At 37.8% G+C, this 19,295-nt stretch overlaps 1 protein-coding gene across 21 annotated transcripts in view; it reads right to left on the bottom strand.

Annotated features, from left to right (window-relative positions):
- Positions 1 to 19,295, bottom strand: part of LOC140611765 (uncharacterized) — a 138,148-nt gene that overhangs the window by 94,736 nt on the left and 24,117 nt on the right. For 2 of the 21 annotated variants that reach the window (XM_072788626.1, XM_072788632.1), the window contains one exon: positions 15,457 to 18,913. The exons of 17 other annotated variants lie outside the window; for them this stretch is intronic. The gene's annotated coding sequence lies outside the window, so the exon portion shown is untranslated. Of the gene's footprint in view, positions 1 to 5,441; positions 11,245 to 15,456; positions 18,914 to 19,295 lie in introns of those variants that run through there. 2 more of the 21 variants (XM_072788627.1, XM_072788633.1) reach the window with 2 other exon arrangements.

Raw genomic sequence — 19,295 nt, 5'->3', positions numbered from 1 at the left:
CTCTGTGTCTCTCATGAATGAATGAATGAATGAATGAATGAATGAATATATAAAAAATAATTTTTAAAAACCCCACATTCCAAACCTCTCATCTGATGGGATGAAACACAGAAAAGAAGCAAGTGAAAGTTTGCTAAAGGACTCATCTTATTGGTGTGAGTGCTATGATAATTAGGAGGGAAGCCTCCAGGGTGTTGGGGGGGGTGGCGGGAGGCAACTGTTCTCTCTTTTCACAATGAATATGTACATCAAATCATCACATTGTGCATTTTAAATATATCACAATTTTATTGTCAGTTATACCTCAATAAAACTGAAAAAATGGAAGAGAGCAGGGAGGAACAAGATAGAGAAAATAAGTCTAGTGAAGTTTTGAATTTCTTCATCCTGCTGTACCTCTTGGACTTCATCTTCTGTGAATCAGTACAGTTCCTTTAAGTATGGGTTTAAAAATATATATATCTTGCTTTTAAACAGTAGGAGAGAAATGTGTGTCTGACTTAGAGCAGAAGAGGAGTACGTAAAGGTAAAGGGGAATAGAATGAATAGCAACTTGAGTAAACCAGAGAAATAAGAATAAATTGCAAACAATAATGTAAAATAAGAAAAAAATTAAGGAAAACAGATCAATCAGTCAATATGCTCAGTGTTAATGGACTACATGCTTCCATTAAGTCAGTCATATTGGATTAATAAAAGAAGAAGTTAGAGAATATTATTAAATATAAAGTAATTTGAAAACTGAAAATAAAGAAATAGGAAAAAAATACCAGGTAAATCCAAGCAAAGTAAAAAAGACGAATAGCAAGGTTAATATCAGACAATATAGAACTTAAGTATTATATTAAATTCAATAGACAGGGAAAAGCACTAAACCAGATAAAAAGGGAAGTCATATCCTCATAAAAGGCATAAAAGAATGCACTGTATGAATGTACGAGTCAACACAGGTGCTAACCATATAAAGCAAACACTATTATAATAGAAGGGGAACTAAAAATGTATTTACAGCTTGAAATTGAAATACATCTCTTTTCAAATTAGAGCCCTAGTCAGAAAAAAAAAAAAACCCAGAGAATTTGAAAAGTATAACCCACAATTATAAATACATAGCTTATATATCTTAAATAGAGATCTAGTATCTCTCCACACTCTAACTCAGCATAGTCTTATTAGAGGAGAAATGAGTGTGTAGAAATGGCCTACGGCCTCTCTCTGGCAGCCTAAGGGAGAAGGAGAAAGGGAACAGAAAAAGAAAGAGACAGGAGGGGGAAAAGAAGGACTAGGAGGATAAGGAAGAGGGAGGGAGGAAGAAAAAGATAGAAGAGGGTAAAGAACAAGAAGGAGACAGAGAGAGAGGATCAGGGGAAAGGGAGGGGGAGACCATGAGTTGAAATTCTTTCCCTGCGTCTCTATGGCTTCTGTGTAATGAACAGCATGACACATTGAAATGAATGAATGTGTTTTTAGAGATTTAGAAGGTAATAGTATTTAGCATGGAGACAAACTTTTCTGCCTATTTATCACATGAAAAGCAAAGAACACCCTGAAGTGATATACATAATGATGCTTAATTTAGATTTTTTGGTTCTGCACAGTCCTTAAATTCTTTTCCTGGAAAAGCTATTATTAACTGTGCTAATTGTAGTTCAGTGCAACAGCTCTCAATGCTTGTCATGTTTAGAGGGTGTTTTTCAGTAAGCTTCTGAAAGCTCTAATTAATAGAAAAGACCAGACTCTCACTGCTTCTTCTATACGTGCTTAAAGTACAAAAGATGCTTGATGAAACTACATTACCAAATGATCAAAATGGACTTTTCCCAATCAAATAAATGTAGTTAACACGACCATAAATCTCAGTAACACAATACATGAACTAAAATATTTATTATTTCTAAGATTATTATTAAATGCTTTCATCAGAATATCTAAATTTCTTTTCGTTCTCTCAGCAAAAAGAAATAAGTAACCTTGAATATTATACTAAATTCCATTATATCTACTCATTTAATTTTTCAGAAATTCTGTTATCAGAAAGGGAGACAGAACATAAAGACTCCTAACTCTGGGAAACGAACTACAGGTGGTGGAAGGGGAGGAGGGTGGGGGGTGGGGGTGAATGGGTGACGGGGACTGAGGGGGGCATTTGACGGGATGAGCACTGGGTGTTATTCTGTATGTTGGCAAATTGAACACCAATAAAAAAATAAATTTATTATTAAAAAAAAGAAATTCTATTATGAAAATTTTCAAATATTTATAAGTTGAAAGAATTTCACAGTGAAGACCTATATACTCACCCTTTAGAATCTTTTTCTTTTTTAGATTTTATTTATTTATTCATGAGAGACACAGAGAGACAAAGAGGCAGGGAAACAGGCAGAGGGAAAAGCAGGCTCCAGGCAGAGAGCCCAATGTGGGACTCGATCCCGGCACTGGAGGATCATGCCCTGGCCTGAATGCAGGCACCAAACCACTGAGCCACCCAGGCATCCCTCACCCCTTAGATTCTAACATTAATATCTTACTATCTTGTTTCATTCTATATCTATCCAACTCTATTCATCCATTAATACATCTTGGTCTTTCTTTTTTTTTTTTAAAGATTTTATTTATTTAGTCATGACAGACGCACAGAGAGAGAGAGAGAGAGACAGAGAGAGAGGCAGAGACACAGGCAGAGGGAGAAGCAGGCCCCATGCAGGGAGCTTGATGTGGGACTCGATCCTGGGACTCCAGGATCACACCCTGGGCTTAAGGCAGGCGCTAAACCACTGAGTCACCCAGGGATCCCCTATCTTGGTCTTTCTTTATGAACCTCAAAGTAAATGGAAACACCAATCTCCTTTTTCTTAAGTACTACAGCAAACACTAGTGATTTGGCTTTTGACACAGGCAAGATACATTTATCTCCACTACAATAAGCAGGAAGATGCAAGGCACATATACTAGCATAGGAACTAAGACCCTGAATATATGACTTCCTACTCATGTCTAGAAAATAAGGCAATAGCTAAGTAACATCTTGAGGTTCTGTGGGAAAATGAAAGCTACAGAGGTTATTATTGATAATAATAAGTAATAAGTTCATTTTTCCTTAAGATTTCTTCATCTAAAACTATCAGAGACTCCTATAAACAAGCCAAATCCTCTGATTTGTCACTGAGGAAAAATAATGTTTAAGAATTTTGCTACTCAAGCAATAGAGAAGATTAAAAAGAAGAAACAAAAAGCACCTGAAACCTATAAGTGTTAATATTTCGTGACTATCCTTGTCCAAATATCTCCATTTATTCATTCATTCAGCAAATAATTTTTGGGTGCCTACTGTGAGCCATGGGACACAAAGTTTATGTCCTCAAGATGTTTATATTCTAGTCATATGTCAGGTTGTAATAGATGCTCTAAAGAAAAGTAAAGAAGGGTATTAGTGCCAGAGATGTTATTTTGGGTAGGGTTGTCAGGAAAATCCTTTTTAAAGAAGTGACATTTAAGCAGAAGTATGGAGGAGAGGGCAGGAAGATGGAGATGGCAAAGGGGATTGCAAAAGTACGAAAGTTGTGAGGTGACATGGCATTCGGCACATCAGAGGAATAGTGAAGACAGTGTAGCTGGAGTGTCCTGAGGGAAGGGAGAGAATGACCTGAGATTAGAGAAGCTACAGGGGCCAGATTCTACTCTGAGTGAGATGGAAAGTACTATCATGTACTATCATGTACTCAGAGAGTACTATCCTGACAGTACTCATCAGAGAAGGATCTGATTTAGCTTTTCAAAGAATCACTCTGGCTGTGTGCAGAGTGCTGCATGAAGGCAAGCATGGAAGAGGGAAATGAGAAAGAAGATTCTAAGGGGAATCCGGGTGAAGAGCTGATGTTTGGACTTGGGTGGGAGCGGTGGAAGTAGTATATACACAGACCTATACATAGACATATATTTCAATAATTTTACATGAATGGGACCATGTATATGCTGAATGTGTTCTTTAAACTTTTCTTGTTGGGCAGCCCCGGTGGCGCAGTGGTTTAGCGCCGCCTGCAGCCGGGGTGTGATCCTGGAGACCTGGGATCGAGTCCCACATCGGGCTCCCTGCATGGAGCCTGCTTCTCCCTCTGCCTGTGTCTCGGCCTCTCTCTCGCTCTCTCTGAATGAATAAATAAATCTTAAGAAAAAATTTAAACTTTTCTTGTATACTTATTTTTCTTTTATTTTCCCATTCCCTAGTCCTCCATCCCACACTCCACACTCCTCCCTTCCAGTAACCAATGTAAGAAGCCAGCCATTTATGCAACGTTTCACATTTCTCTCCATTTCAGAAATCATCCATGGAGGACTGTTGTTTAATGTCTTGCTTTATGAAAACTGAATTATATTATCTTACTTGCTGCGTGAATTGCTACTACTTTTGCTTACTTGTCTATTTGGTTAGTTGTCTTTTTCTTACTTGGTAGGCACATTGTAAGTATTGACTCTTTTTTGTGTTCTGTTTTCCTTTATCATATGAATTCCATAACCCTGACCTCCAAGCTCCTATGTGATCACTTCCTCTCTAGAATGACCTAGAACCCTAGATGGTAGAGGCTTCCTGGGGCTACTCATCTCTGGTTAGTCTCACGGTCCCTTCTTTGTCTTCTCAGCATTCCCATCACTGAGTAAACCAATTCCCTGCTTTAAATTTCCTATATTTTCTTGGTTCAGCCCTGATAACTCTTCAATAGTATTTATCCTTGTGCCTCAATCAGAGGAAAAGCTAAAATATTTTTTTAAGCAATGATTATCATGGACGGCCTCCCACACTTCAGCAAATTAGTGGGAACTATTTGTTCTTACTTATTCAACACCACATGCAACATAATCAGCCAAACAGTGTTGACTGAGTATCACTTAATCACCACCTCCCAAAATACAGTGTCAAGTTTCCCCATCACCACAATGCTGCTACCATCCTCTTAGGGGCCAAAAGGCAGACCACCCCAGGATGGACAGCTACTTTGAGTTAAAAAGTAATCAAAACTTAGAAGATTCAGGAAAAGTTCATCTCCCCCACAACTGACTAAAAATACTTTAGATAGACACCCTGCTCCAGGAAGAGAGCTATCATCAGAGCTAACTACAGTACACTACAAACTAGATACCATAGACAGGAAAGAACATAGCAGGGCCTGTTTGATCAAAGTCCTTTCTGTCCCACTGTTTCTGAGTGGTAAACAACAGTTTACCAAACATCAATCCTCTTATGTCTTCCTGAGAACTGCATTCCTTCCCTTTGAAGTACCAGATCCCTATCTCTTTTTTCTTAGTTCAGAATGACTTATATATACCTCCCTTGGTTTGACTATCTTTGGTATATTTCTGAGTGTGTGGATTCTCCATAGGTAGGAAATTAAGTTTTATTTTCTTGTATTAATCTCTCTCACGTCAATTTGATTTTAGCCCACCTAGAATTACCTACTAGGGAACAGAAAATTCTTGCTCCCTAACACCTCATTAATAGATTCTGTAGTTTCCAGATTTAGTTCAAAATTTCTCTGTCCTTCATTCAATTCAGAAACAATTCAATTCAGAAACATTTTTTCATCTAGGACTCTACTGAACGTATTGGTTATTAAGATTTTTTTCTCTTTTGGCCTCCATGCTTTCTACCACCCAAACACAACTGTCAACATTTATTAAGTGACTGAGCAAGTATCTATTGAGAGTCCAATATCTGCCAAGCACTATGCAAAGCACAAGCCAGGTCCACCAAGAGATAGTCCTTCTGGGATCTCAGCAATTTGGCAATTATAATGTAATGTGATAAAGGATATTTTGAGATGACTGATGTCTCATTCATAAAGCAAAAATGGCAGAATTTTGAGATGACTCCCTAGATCCCCTACCCTCGGTCTACACACACAGTATGATCCCCTCCCACTTAAGTATGGGCAGAATTTGTGAATATGATGGGAAAGTCACTTCCATGATTATGTAATGTTATATAAGCTCCTATTTTAGCAGATTTCCTGCTGGCCCTGAAGTGCCAAACTACCATGTTGTAGAGAGGGCCATGTAGTAAGGACCTGAGTTGAGAGTAGGTCCCAGCCTACAGCTATGAAAGAAATAGGAACCTCAGTTCTACAGCTGCAAGGAAACAAATTCTTCCAACAAGCTAAGGAAGCCTGGAAGCCTAATTTTCCCTGGTCAAGTCTCCAGATGAAGACACAGCTGGCCAACATCCTGATCTTAGCCTTAGTTCCTGAGCAGAGTGTCCAGGATACCTAAGGCACGAAAACTGTGAGAAAAGAAATGTTGTTTTAAGCTGCTACATTTGTGGTGATTTGTTACAAAGCACTACATAAAGAAAACAAACTTCACAGGGGTAAGAGGAGGATATTAGTAGTACACACAGGAAAAGACCTAACCAGTCTATGGTGAGGGATGGCTTTTTAAGAAAGACCTAAAACTGAGATCTGAAGACTGCAGGAGTTAGTTTAAGCAAACAGGAGGGGAATGGGGAGAGGAAGGATAGAGAGGTATTCCAGATAGAGAATCCAGGAAATGTGGTGGGGTAGAGGGAGAGACAGAGGGAAAGAGGGAGAAAGAGGAACACAGTCCATAAACTCTTCTTTAAATCTCTGGTAGTTTGCTAATTACCGTGACTCTAAACCATACTTAGAACATTCTTTAGGATCTTCACACTAGGTTTCTACTCTGCCCAACCACTCCCATCCCATTCTATTGTTTAGCCAAAAACCTTCACTGGTGCTAGGAAAGATCTGTGCATTTATTTTGCAACTCCTATCCCAGAAATTCTGCCATATTAAATATCCTAGGTCCAGAGAACAGTTTCTTTGACTCAACAACAGGTCTGCCTCATGTGTTTCACATAACAAGTGCTTTATCATCTCCAGGATGCTATCATATACTACTTCCTTAGTCTCTACCCAAGACCCCATGCCTCACTCCCAACAACAGTGCACTTTGTAATACCCGTGTGCACCTCTGTTCATAGTATCCCTGGCTACGTAGTCTCTTCTTCGACTTTTCCAAGGTTAGGGCCATGTCTGGTTGATGTTTTGTCTTGTTTTCACTTGTTATCATATCATAACTGCTGCCTGGCTGCTTTACTTTCTTGTGAGCAAGGCTTAATGACATCTGAGCTATTCAAAGAAGAATGAAAGCTCTCACCCAGAGCCCCCAGACCACTCTTCAGATCTTCCTTTTTATGGGGTATTTTTATGGTTTTGAGATATGGACAATGGGCTAGGAATTCATTTTTTTTTTGTTATTAGTCAAGTGTAAGTATAGCTAAGCTTTTCTGAGTGTATATTACATACCCACCATTGTGTAAAATATTTTCCATGGATTACCTTGTCCCGTGCTCACAGCAGACCTACAGATATGCGTAGTAATATTTTCCTCATTATACAGACAGGGTAACTAAAGTCTGGTAGGTAGCAAAGCAGGGATGCCAGCTTCAGCACACTGTTTGTCTAGAGCCCAGGTTTTCAACCACTATTCCATGATGTTTCTTCAGTCTGAACCCAATCATTTCCCACTCCCTGAGGTTCTCCATGATCACAGAGGCAACCAAATAATGCTGGGCCTAGGAAGCTGTCCCTTCTCCAGAGGGTTTTATATTCTGGCACAGAGCTGGGAACTGAATTGAGACTGCTTGGATTTTTCCACAGTTCTGCCATTGATCAACTTTGTGATCTTAATCCCTTAGCCTCAGTTACTTCATCTCTAAAATGGGGTCCATAATAGCCATTTCACAGGGTAGCCATAAGAATTCAATAAGATGATGCAAATAAAGTGTTTATTCCCAGAACTGGCAGCTTGTAAGCACTCAGGAAAAATGTGATTACTATTATTCTGGTCCTCAAGGGAAGTAAAGCAGATACAAATACTTCAATTAATGCACTTCCTATAGTTAAAAAAACAAAATTCCTCAAATCAAGCCTTCTTTCTTTCTTTCTTTCTTTCTTTCTTTCTTTCTTTCTTTCTTTCTTTCTTTCTTTCTTTCTTTCTTTCTTTCTCCCTTCCTTCCTTCCTTCCTTCCTTCCTTCTTTCTTTTTTAATTTATGTATTCATGAGAGACAGAGAGGAAGACAGAGGCAGAGACACAGGCAGAGGCAGAAGCAGACTCCACGCAGGAAGCCCGACGCAGGACTCGATCCCAGGTCTCCAGGATCACACCCTGGGCTGAAGGCAGATGCTCAACCGCTGAGCCACCCAGGGATCCCCCTAAGCATTTATTTCTATGCATTAAGATGTTAAATATCACATATGGTGAAAATGGAAATATTCCTTTGAAACACTATCTTAACATTATTTAAATTATTAATAATAGACAGAGGGAAGGCAGAGTATAAATGAGTATCATTATGTTTGTGATTTTGAATGGTGAACATTAAATTACATTGTTGTAAACTATGAAATATTTCAGTTGATTCCCAAATATCCAATAACTTTTCAATAAGGTAAAGAGGATGGTGTTCAAGAGAGAGGCTCAAAAAGCAGCTGCAAACCCAATATATCAGAGAGGAACAGTATATTCAGGACAGGAGGTGGGACTGGCTCTTTCACTATTTTCACTGTAGCTAATGAAAGGTAAACCCCAAAATGTTCAGAGCTCTAGGACTTTTCCGATAAACACTGGAAATGGTGAGTATGATTCATGTCCAAGATTGATTTACTGAAAAATACAGATGTGGAGAGAAAATTTCAGCATTTTAATCTTTGCTAAATATGGTCTCCTTGAAATATAGTGGGGAAGGTCTCAACTGCAAGCCAAGAGATGTGGGCTCCAGTGCTGGCTCCTCCTTAACTAGCTGTGTGGCCTTGGCAAGCTGCACCATCTCACTAGGCTTAGCATCCTTATCTTTAAAAAAGAGAAGATAAGGAGCCCTGACTGCTGGACCCGACACACTCCCTCTAGCTTGAATATTCAGTGGAATAAAGGACTTAGTATCTTTATTTATTTTTGCTGTTTCTTATTTTTAAAGTGGATGATCACCTTTGAAAGCATACATCTTAAATAAAATATGGATTTGAGGCACCTTAGAAAGGCATCTTGATGGCCACTGGCTGGAAGAAAATAGATTGTAACCAGCAGCTGGAGTCAATACAAAATTAAATGAAACAGCGAGAGTATTCAAATATTTTCCTAGGCATGGAAATAGACCTTTCAGAATTATCATTTTCAAAATCATAACTATTTCAAAAGGTACATGGTTAGTAACCATGTAAAAAATAAGGTACAGCATGTTATAAATAAAACATGTTTTACATGGAAACCTCAATTATAGAAAGTAAAGGCTACTTATGAATTATTTTCAGACATTCAAGTTAAATTATGAATGATAACAGCCCAAATTTCCAATTAACTTATGTTTCAAAATAGTATACCATTTTTAAAATAAGGTTCAATATAATCATACTTCTGTAATTCCTCTAGATATTCTTGCTTCAGAGAGCTGTGCAAGCCCAGACAAACAGACTAACCCTTCATACCCCAGTTTCACACATGAAATGGGAATATTAACAGCAATGCTGTACACAGTCCCTCAAACCTTCACAGAAGAGTAATATGTTCCACTAAGCGAGACTGGTAGCTGGCATTGGAAGTACTTGTCAATGGTCTAGTGGAAAGTCTTTTCAAAACTGATAAAATAGCATTTCCCTTGGCAACTCATGGGAATTTTACTGGTATCCTACAAAATCTCTGACTCCTGGTTTATGAATCAAATTTTTATTTTCTGTTGCTGTTGACAGTGTTATGTCTTTTGTTTTACTTTTGTTTTGGTCTTCCTTCTCCCAGAAACTATGATTTATGAGCAGATGTGTTAGTTTGCAAGCATATCTTGAAGCTATAACTTTCTTACCACTTTCTTTCTGTCAGAAGATGATCTAATCCTTGAGTCAAACTGTATTACAAACACCTAATCTTATTCTGGTCCTGATGAAATCAAACACTTCGGAAATATGTCTCAAGTCCTTAGATCTGTCCTCTCTGCATTCCTCAAGATACATAATCTAAATTGCCAACAAACTTCTACCAAGAGAGTTGGTAAACAAGAGTAGAAAGGTAGTCAACAAGTGAGAGGGTAAGCTAATCAAAGAGATTCTACACAAGGAGAACACACAGACACAAGCACATGCATATATACACATGGATACTTACCAAATGTTTTCACCAAATGCCACATTTAGGAAATATCAGGAAATTATATATACATTATATCCATGGTACATATGGGATTACTATTCTGCAGTTACCCTCAGTAAATGGTAATTGTGTGTCTTCTAGGTGGTCTTGACAAAACTGATCTCTCAATTGAAGGAGCTGTCTTCCAACATGGGTGATCTGCTCCTTTGGAGCTTTTACTTTGGTTGCTCTGGGAAGTTTAATAGTCATTTAGTCAACCCTCAAGTACTCACTGAGGAAGCTCTAACTAAACATTGTGATTTGAGTGCTGAGATTAGTGAGATATTGCTCCAGGGAAATTGATGTTTTGAGTGTTTCTAGGGCAACAGTTCATCTCTCCCAGCAGCAAGTCTGTTGATAATAAAGGGATGGGAATATTGAAACCCTTTTAAATTAAAGAAACACCATATTTGAAGATTAAAGTCAATGGAGAGATGCAAGCAAACATACACTAATGATACAAAGAAATACGCTGTTTAAGTAATGACATAGTTACTGAGAACAGAAATTGAGAAAAATTCACTTGATTAAATGTTTAGGTAATTTTGGTTTGGCTTTGCCCGTTACTTTCTGAGGTTTTTCGATAGAGTTTCATTATTGATCTGCCTATAGCTACCTAGGCTAGCTCTGTTGCTAGTCCTGATAGCATCAGAGAGGAGTCTAGGGGCAGAGCTGTAAAATACTTAAGCAAATCCATAGAACAAAGGCAACTATTTCTTTGCCTTTCTTTTTTGTTTCCTATCATTCCACCATTCTTCTTAGAATTACCTTTGCTCTCTATTATTTAATCTCCATTATTGATAAGCCTAGAAAACAGACGTTCTTCTTTAAAAGAATATTCTCAATTATAGTATTTTCTCTTTTGAAGTCTGCAAAGACTCAGATCAGGAACTAGCAATCTCTTAGAAATGAGTGTCCTTTTTCTACTTTTTCCTCATATTCCTGGTGAGCAGAGGGTTGAGAAGTGGAAGACACAAGTAGTTTTGATGTTTTATATCTACCTTAACGGGAGAATGAAGGAAGTCTTTCCATCTTCAGGATCCTGTTGCTTAATGCTAATATGAGTAGAGAGGATCAAATTGTTACCAACATATAATATTTCATTAATTGATGATACTTCAGAGAGAAGCATAACTTCAAAAAGCTTTACAGAATAAAGAGGGATGCTACAGAAGGAAATCTGGGAAGAAAATTAAAGGCAACAAAATCACACAATCTATCAGCCACCAGATTAGTAATCTCCCTGGATGGGTAGTTTGTTTGTTTACTGCTTGTTTTGGTGGGAAGGGTTTAGAATACAGAGATTATAGTTTTAAATGCCCAAGATACTCAATTCAAGTAAAAAGGATAAGCTCATTTTACACTTGTCCTTGAGCCTTCAAAGATAAGAAAGTTCCAGGAAGTTTGTATCCAGGAGAAAATATAGGTTCAAAGGTTTCATGGTAGGGAGAGTACTTGGTAGTTTAGTATGCCAGCTTACCCTACCTTCTTTTTAACAAATTTACATTGTAGGTACATCATGATCTCCTTCTAACATCCACCAAGAGGCAAAAGCTTTTTTTTTTTCCACCAAAGTAGCTACAGATACAGAGGTGCTTTATTTTAATAGGGTAATTTGAAAAACAGTTCCCTAAAGAATCAGAGTTTAATCTTATATACATAGAAAAAGTGAATGGAAATTTCCAAACAGTACATTGTGTGACTAGTGACCTCTGTAAGATGTATATGTTTGTTTTTCCTTTTTAAAACAAATGTGTTATTTTAATATCTACTCACTAATGAGACCTGTCAATGATTCCAATTGACAAATAGCCAATGCAGAAGGATTAGAAAGAGCATGGATTAATAATTTCCTAGGAGGCAGAAAGGAAAATTATCATGCATGGTGTGGTTAAAAGCAACCCTTCTAGAGCCTTAAGTTCTTGGGAAAGGGAGAGTCCCCAGGGCTTTACAAAATAAAATTTAAAAAATCAAAACCCTCTACTTGCTTTACCTATCTGAGTACCTAGATCTCTTAAAGCCAAGGAAAGAGAAATATCATTTTCTAAGTTTTCTCTGATCCAATCACTCTCTTTAGAACCTCATTTCTTCTTCATTGTACTAGAGCATTGCCATTATGCTTCTCCTGTATTTGAGCAAATGAGAACAGATGAGAGAGGACTAGGCAAATTAAAAATATCAGTCTATCTATCTATCTATTTATGTATTTTTACTTAACTTCAATTTGCCAATATATACTACATCATTAGTTTCAGATGTAGTTTTTAATAATTCACAGTTGCATATAACTCCCAGTGCTCATATAAGCCCTTTTTTAAAAAAGATAACAACTCAGTAAAGATTATTGGATTATGTTATTTGGTAAATCTATTTCTGGGCTATTCCTAAAAAGAAAAGATCACACCCAAGGACCACGTTAGAATAAATTTATTTGAAAGCACTCCTTATCAGCTGCCAATTAAAAAAATTCTCAAGCAGCAATGAATTTAATCAACATAGATCTTCTTAGTCCCAGGCCTGAGATGCTGAAAGGAATGAATAAAGTTAAGAAGCTTTTACTTGTAACTTTTCATTCTGGCAGATTAAACAACTAAGTCTCTTTTTCCTAAATTATTAATATTTCCAGGTAAGGTGGGATTATTCAGAGGTTATTTTCAATATAATTCCCAAACTCTGGCACAGGATTAGCAACATCCTTCTAATTCTTTTAATTTAAAGAATGGTGGGAAGGAGGGGGGAATAAAATCATTTAGCACTGTAAATAGTCTAGCTGATAAAGAGCTTTTGTTCTTTTTACTTTGTCTTATTATTTAATTATGTATAATTAACATAAAATGTTTACACGTAAAACCATCAATGTGATTCATCATATCAGCAAGAGAAAAACCAAGAACCATATGATCCTCTCGTTAGATGCAGAGAAAGCATTTGACAAAATACAGCATCCATTCCTGATCAAAACTCTTCAGAGTGTAGGGATAGAGGGAACTTTCCTCGACATCTTAAAAGCCATCTACGAAAAGCCCACAGCAAATATCATTCTCAATGGGGAAGCACTGGGAGCCTTTCCCCTAAGATCAGGAACAAGACAGGGATGTCCACTCTCACCACTGCTATTCAACATAGTATTGGAAGTCCTAGCCTCAGCAATCAGACAACAAAAAGACATTAAAGGCATTCAAATTGGCAAAGAAGAAGTCAAACTCTCCCTCTTCGCTGATGACATGATACTCTACACAGAAAACCCAAAAGCCTCCACCACAAGATTGCTAGAACTCATACAGCAATTTGGTAGCGTGGCAGGATACAAAATCAATGCCCAGAAATCAATGGCATTTCTATACACTAACAATGAGACTGAAGAAAGAGAAATTAAGGAGTCAATCCCATTTACAATTGCACCCAAAAGCATAAGATACCTAGGAATAAACCTAACCAAAGAGGTAAAGGATCTATACCCTAAAAACTATAGAACACTTCTGAAAGAAATTGAGGAAGACACAAAGAGATGGAGAAATATTCCATGCTCATGGATTGGCAGAATTAATATTGTGAAAATGTCAATGTTACCCAGGGCAATTACATGTTTAATGCAATCCCTATCAAAATACCATGGACTTTCTTCAGAGAGTTAGAACAAACTATTTTAAGATTTGTGTGGAATCAGAAAAGACCCCGAATAGCCAGGGGAATTTTAAAAAAGAAAACCATATCTGGGGGCATCACAATGCCAGATTTCAGGTTGTACTACAAAGCTGTGGTCATCAAGACAGTGTGGTACTGGCACAAAAACAGACACATAGATCAATGGAACAGAATAGAGAACCCAGAAGTGGACCCTGAACTTTATGGTCAACTAATATTCGATAAAGGAGGAAAGAGGGCAGCCCCGGTGGCCCAGCGGTTTAGCACCACCTGTGGCCTACGGCGTGATCCTGGAGACCCGGGATCGAGTCCCGTGTTGGGCTCCCTGTATGGTGCCTGCTCCTCCCTCTGCCTGTGTCTCTGCCCCTCTCTCTCTCTGTCTCTATGAATAAATAAATAAAATCTTTTTAAAAAAAAGGAGGAAAGACTATCCATTGGAAGAAAGACAGTCTCTTCAATAAATGGTGCTGGGAAAATTGGACATCCACATGCAGAAGAATGAAACTAGACCACTCTCTTTCACCATACACAAAGATAAACTCAAAATGGATGAAAGATCTAAATGTGAGACAAGATTCCATCAAAATCCTAGAGGAGAACACAGGCAACACCCTTTTTGAACTCGGCCACAGTAACTTCTTGCAAGATACATCCATGAAGACAAAAGAAACAAAAGCAAAAATGAACTATTGGGACTTCATCAAGATAAGAAGCTTTTGCACAGCAAAGGATACAGTCAACAAAACTAAAAGACAACCTACAGAATGGGAGAAGATATTTGCAAATGACGTATCAGATAAAGGGCTAGTTTCCAAAATCTATAAAGAACTTATTAAACTCAACAACAAATAAACAAATAATCCAATCATGAAATGGGCAAAAATACATGAACAGAAATCTCACAGAGGAAGACATAGACATGGCCAACATGCACATGAGAAAATGCTCTGCATCACTTGCCATCAGGGAAATACAAATCAAAACCACAATGAGATCCCACCTCACACCAGTGAGAATGGGGAAAATTAACAAGGCAGGAAACCACAAATGTTGGAGAGGATGCGGAGGAAAGGGAACCCTCTTACACTGTTGGTGGGAATGTGAACTGGTGCAGACACTCTGGAAAACTGTGTGGAGGTTCTTCAAAGAGTTAAAAATAGACCTGCCCTATGACTCAGTAATTGCACTGTTGGGGATTTACCCCAAAGATTCAGATGCAATGAAACGCCGGGACACCTGCACCCCGATGTTTCTAGCAGCAACGTCCACAATAGCCAAACTGTGGAAGGAGCCTCAGTGTCCATCGAAAGATGAATGGATAAATATGTGGTTTATGTATACAATGGAATATTCCTCAGCCATTAGAAACGACAAATACCCACCATTTGCTTCAAGGTGGATAGAACTGGATGGTATTATGCTGAGTGAAGTAAGTCAATCGGAAAAGGACAAACATTATATGGTCTCATTCATTTGGGGAATATAAATAATAGTGAAAGGGAATATAAGGGAAGGGAGAAGAAATGTGTGGGAAATATCAGAAAGGAGGACAGAACATAAAGACTCCTAACTCTGGGAAATGAACTAGGGGTGGTGGGAGGGGAGGAGGGCGGGGGGTGGGGGTGAATGGGTGACGGGCACTGAGGGGGACACTTGACGGGATGAGAACTGGGTGTTATTCTGTATATTGGTAAATTGAACACCAATAATAAATTAATGTATTGAAAAAATAAAAAATAAAAAAATAAAATGTTTACATAGCAAAATTGCATACAAATGTATAATATTATCTAAGACCTGGAACAAATTTTCATAACTGATACTCTATACAGAAATGTATGTTCGAAAAATTCATTCGAACTTTAAGGGAAAATAAATAATTATTTTAAGTACAATTTTTTCGCCCTCACATCTTAAAACTACCCCCAAATTGCTTCCAGTATCATGTAAAATAAAGACAGAATTCAATAAAAGTATTTTTTTTTTGGGGGGGAAACCAACTAGGGGTGGTGGAAGGTGAGGTGGGCGGAGGGTAGGGGTGACTGGGTGACGGGCACTAAGGGGCGCACTTGATGGGATGAGCACTGGGTGGTATTCTATATGTTAGCAAATTGAACACCAATAAAAATAAATTTATAAGAAAACGATAAAAAGCTTTTGTAGGGATATTTGTTTTGGTGAAATAAATTGGCACTGATGCATAGAAACTGATTTGAGGGAAAAGGGATACCAAAGAAGACACAATGCAAGAATATAAATTAAAAAGTAATATAAGGAAAAGGTTTCATGACTGGCAGTAAATCATTAATTCATGGCCATTTATTGATACTATACTTCCAACAACATGCTACAAGTAATACTAAAATCTTTATTTTTAGAGACACATTTATTTATCTCAAAGGCTTAAGGAACTATTCATTCCATTTAATACACTTTTCCAATATATTTGGTGTAAGATTCTAAATAGAGCAAATATAGTAGAATTTTCCCATTCTTATCCCTATTATGTTTTTATTTTTTTCTAGAGGTATTTGGAGGATCATAAGACAGAATATTTGAGGTTCCATGTCCACATTAGATAACTGATTTGACAAACCCTTAAGTTGTGAAGATCATTTTAAGGTTTGTATATATTCATCCTTGGCCAATATGCTGGAGTGGACTTATTATGCATTGTAAGAATTAATTATTAAACTTCAAGAGGTTTTCAAGCCAATTGACATCCCAGGGGTAGTCTGAAACTGGCCCCATGTAGGAGTATTTACATCATGTTAATTGTCAAATGCTATGAATCAGGACTTCTCTAACCCCATCTCCAGAGCTAGTTAATAAATATTTACCAGTAAGTATAAGTACACCGTTGGTCAGAGCTATTCTTTGACTTTTTCATAATATGCCAAGGAAAATAAAGCCTATTATATAATACAACTTTGACCAAAATGCCTTCTAAAATATGTTATGTTTATTTTTTGTATTAATAAATTCAAAATTTAAGGAATTGGTACTACTAAACTTAAAAAATATGGGCCAGTCAAATCACATTAGATTTGGCTTCTCTGTTTTTATTTTAAAGTTGGAAATGATGTCCTTCAAAGATATATATTCATTTTACTCAGACACAGTAAGTTAGTGAATTTCTCCATTCACTCTAGTCTCTTCCTGCTGTCCCACCTGTTCTGAGGAGTTAACTCTGCTGATACAGCAATTTGACATCTGAAGAACACATTATTTTATAAGTAACTATATAAATGAAATATGTATATTTACATAGTCATTTGACATTACTCTGCTGAAGTAAGACAAAAAATCAGAAGGCAATGCTCAAATCAATAGAAATTAGAATAAACACCAATTAAAATGCAAAAAGACCTTAGGGGGAGACAGCTTCCCAGGCCCAACATTATTGGGTAACTGTGCCGGCCAGGGAGGACTTCCAAGACAGAGGAAGGACCAGGTTGAGACCTAAAGCAACACCATGCTTTACTAAATAAGACCTGAACTCTTGGCAGTTTCTAATAGGCAACCAACACATATTAATACTGTTTGTACATCAACTTATTACAGTGTTCTCCATCTAAATTGTCATAGGAAAAATAAAGTTGTTTCATTCATTTTGGCTTCAGTTTCACATCTGGGCAAAGCACAATGCTGGTAAATACAGCTCTTTATTTTCCTGGTGAAAAATGGACCCTGGGTCTCTGCATAGGAAGTATTTAGCGCCTTTGTGGCAGTGTTCAGTTTAGCCAGACTGCAAATAAGAGAGTCATCTGTGTTTAAACATGGAAAGGGTTCACAGTAAGGGAAGAGATCTTAAACTTTTCTCTTTTCCTGGGTGTGGCTCTTGCTTAGTATCCCTGAGGAAATGAGCTGTTAAGGGATGTGCTGCTCTGTGCATCACAGCTCTGAAAGGAGATACCTTCAAACCACCAAAGTAAACCCTCCTTTGTGGATAATTTAGTAGGTTGATTAGAGCACATTTCATCACTGACCAACAGAACAGAAACAACTACGAAAGCTGAAGGCTCATTCCAGAAACATCTCTGACCAAAGTTTTCTTGAGCTTTAACTTCATGGTTTTATATTTAATCATTTCAGCATTTTGCTAGTTAAACAATTCTGATATGAAATGTGAATCCCAGAAAGCGCAGTTTCATTCCACATAGCTGGAAAATTGGTAACACATTTTTCTCTGCCACTTGTTATCGATTCGAAAAGATCATCCCAAATCCCCACTATTTATTCTGTTCATTAAATTGTCTTATCCCATGGTTTTTCCAGAAACTTTAACCACAGTTCTAATATCTCTTTGTAAATGTTGTCTCATTTGAAATAACTGCTTTAAACAAATATTCTAAACTCACTACCAAATTTATGGCAGCAGATTCAGACTCGAGCCCTCCAGATCACTTGTCTACAATCCATACGACACATAAGAACAAAGTCTTCCAGGGGCAGCTTGGTGGCTCAATGGCTCAGGTCATGATCCAGGGTCCTGGGATTGAGTCCCACATTGGGCTCCCCATAGGGAGCCTGCTTCTCCCTCTGCCTATGTCTCTCCCTCTCTATCTCTCATGAATAAATAAATAGAATCTTAAAAAGGAAAAAGAACAGACTTCTAGTTCAGGCAGGGCAAGCCCTCCAGATCGCTGAACTGTTACCTCTTTGATTCACATCATCACCATTACTTACAGATTTTCTCTAAATTTGTATTAAAGAAATCAAATATCTTTGTAAAACTGTATAATGTAGACATTATAACAGTATTAATTTTCTTTATTAAAATCCTACTTCAGTGACTTTAACTCTGAAAAGTAAAATGACAATGTTTTTTCTTAGAACATACCAGATATCAGAGATATTGATGTTTCCGTGCAACAGTGATATTCATGAACTTGATCAATGTGTCATCATTTAAGAATCCATAAGAATAGGGATCCCTGGGTGGCGCAGTGGTTTGGTGGCTGCCTTTGGCCCAGGGCGCGATCCTGGAGACCCGGGATCGAATCCCACATCGAGCTCCTGGTGCATGGAGCATGCTTCTCCCTCTGCCTGTGTCTCTGCCTCTCTCTCTCTCTGTAACTATCATAAATAAATAAAAATTTAAAAAATTAAAAAAAAAAGAATCCATAAGAATAGGATATAAGCTGGTTGGTGTGGATCTGGCTGTGTCCACCACTTTTTCTTGTCTGGGAGGGCAACTGGGCAAATGCTGAATTCTCTCTACAGTGAACAGCAGGTGACCAGGAAGGACAGAAATGCAAGGGTTCCCTGACCATGTCCCATTGATTCTGAATAATTTGAGGCCACGTATTATAACACTAGAACTTCAGAGTTTCAAAGTATGAGGTGGTCTAGTCCAGACTGAATCCTAATCAAGTAAATCTCTGAATGCGCCAAGCAGAACCACCCCTTTCTGTCCTTTTTCCCAGGGATGGAAGAACTGGTGGTGGTCTTGGAAAGC

Source organism: Canis lupus, chromosome 20, assembly GCF_048164855.1.
Source record: "Canis lupus baileyi chromosome 20, mCanLup2.hap1, whole genome shotgun sequence".
NCBI classification, from domain to species: Eukaryota; Metazoa; Chordata; class Mammalia; order Carnivora; family Canidae; genus Canis; species Canis lupus.
Note: the sequence above shows the minus strand (reverse complement) of the source record. Positions and strands in the feature narration are given on the sequence as shown.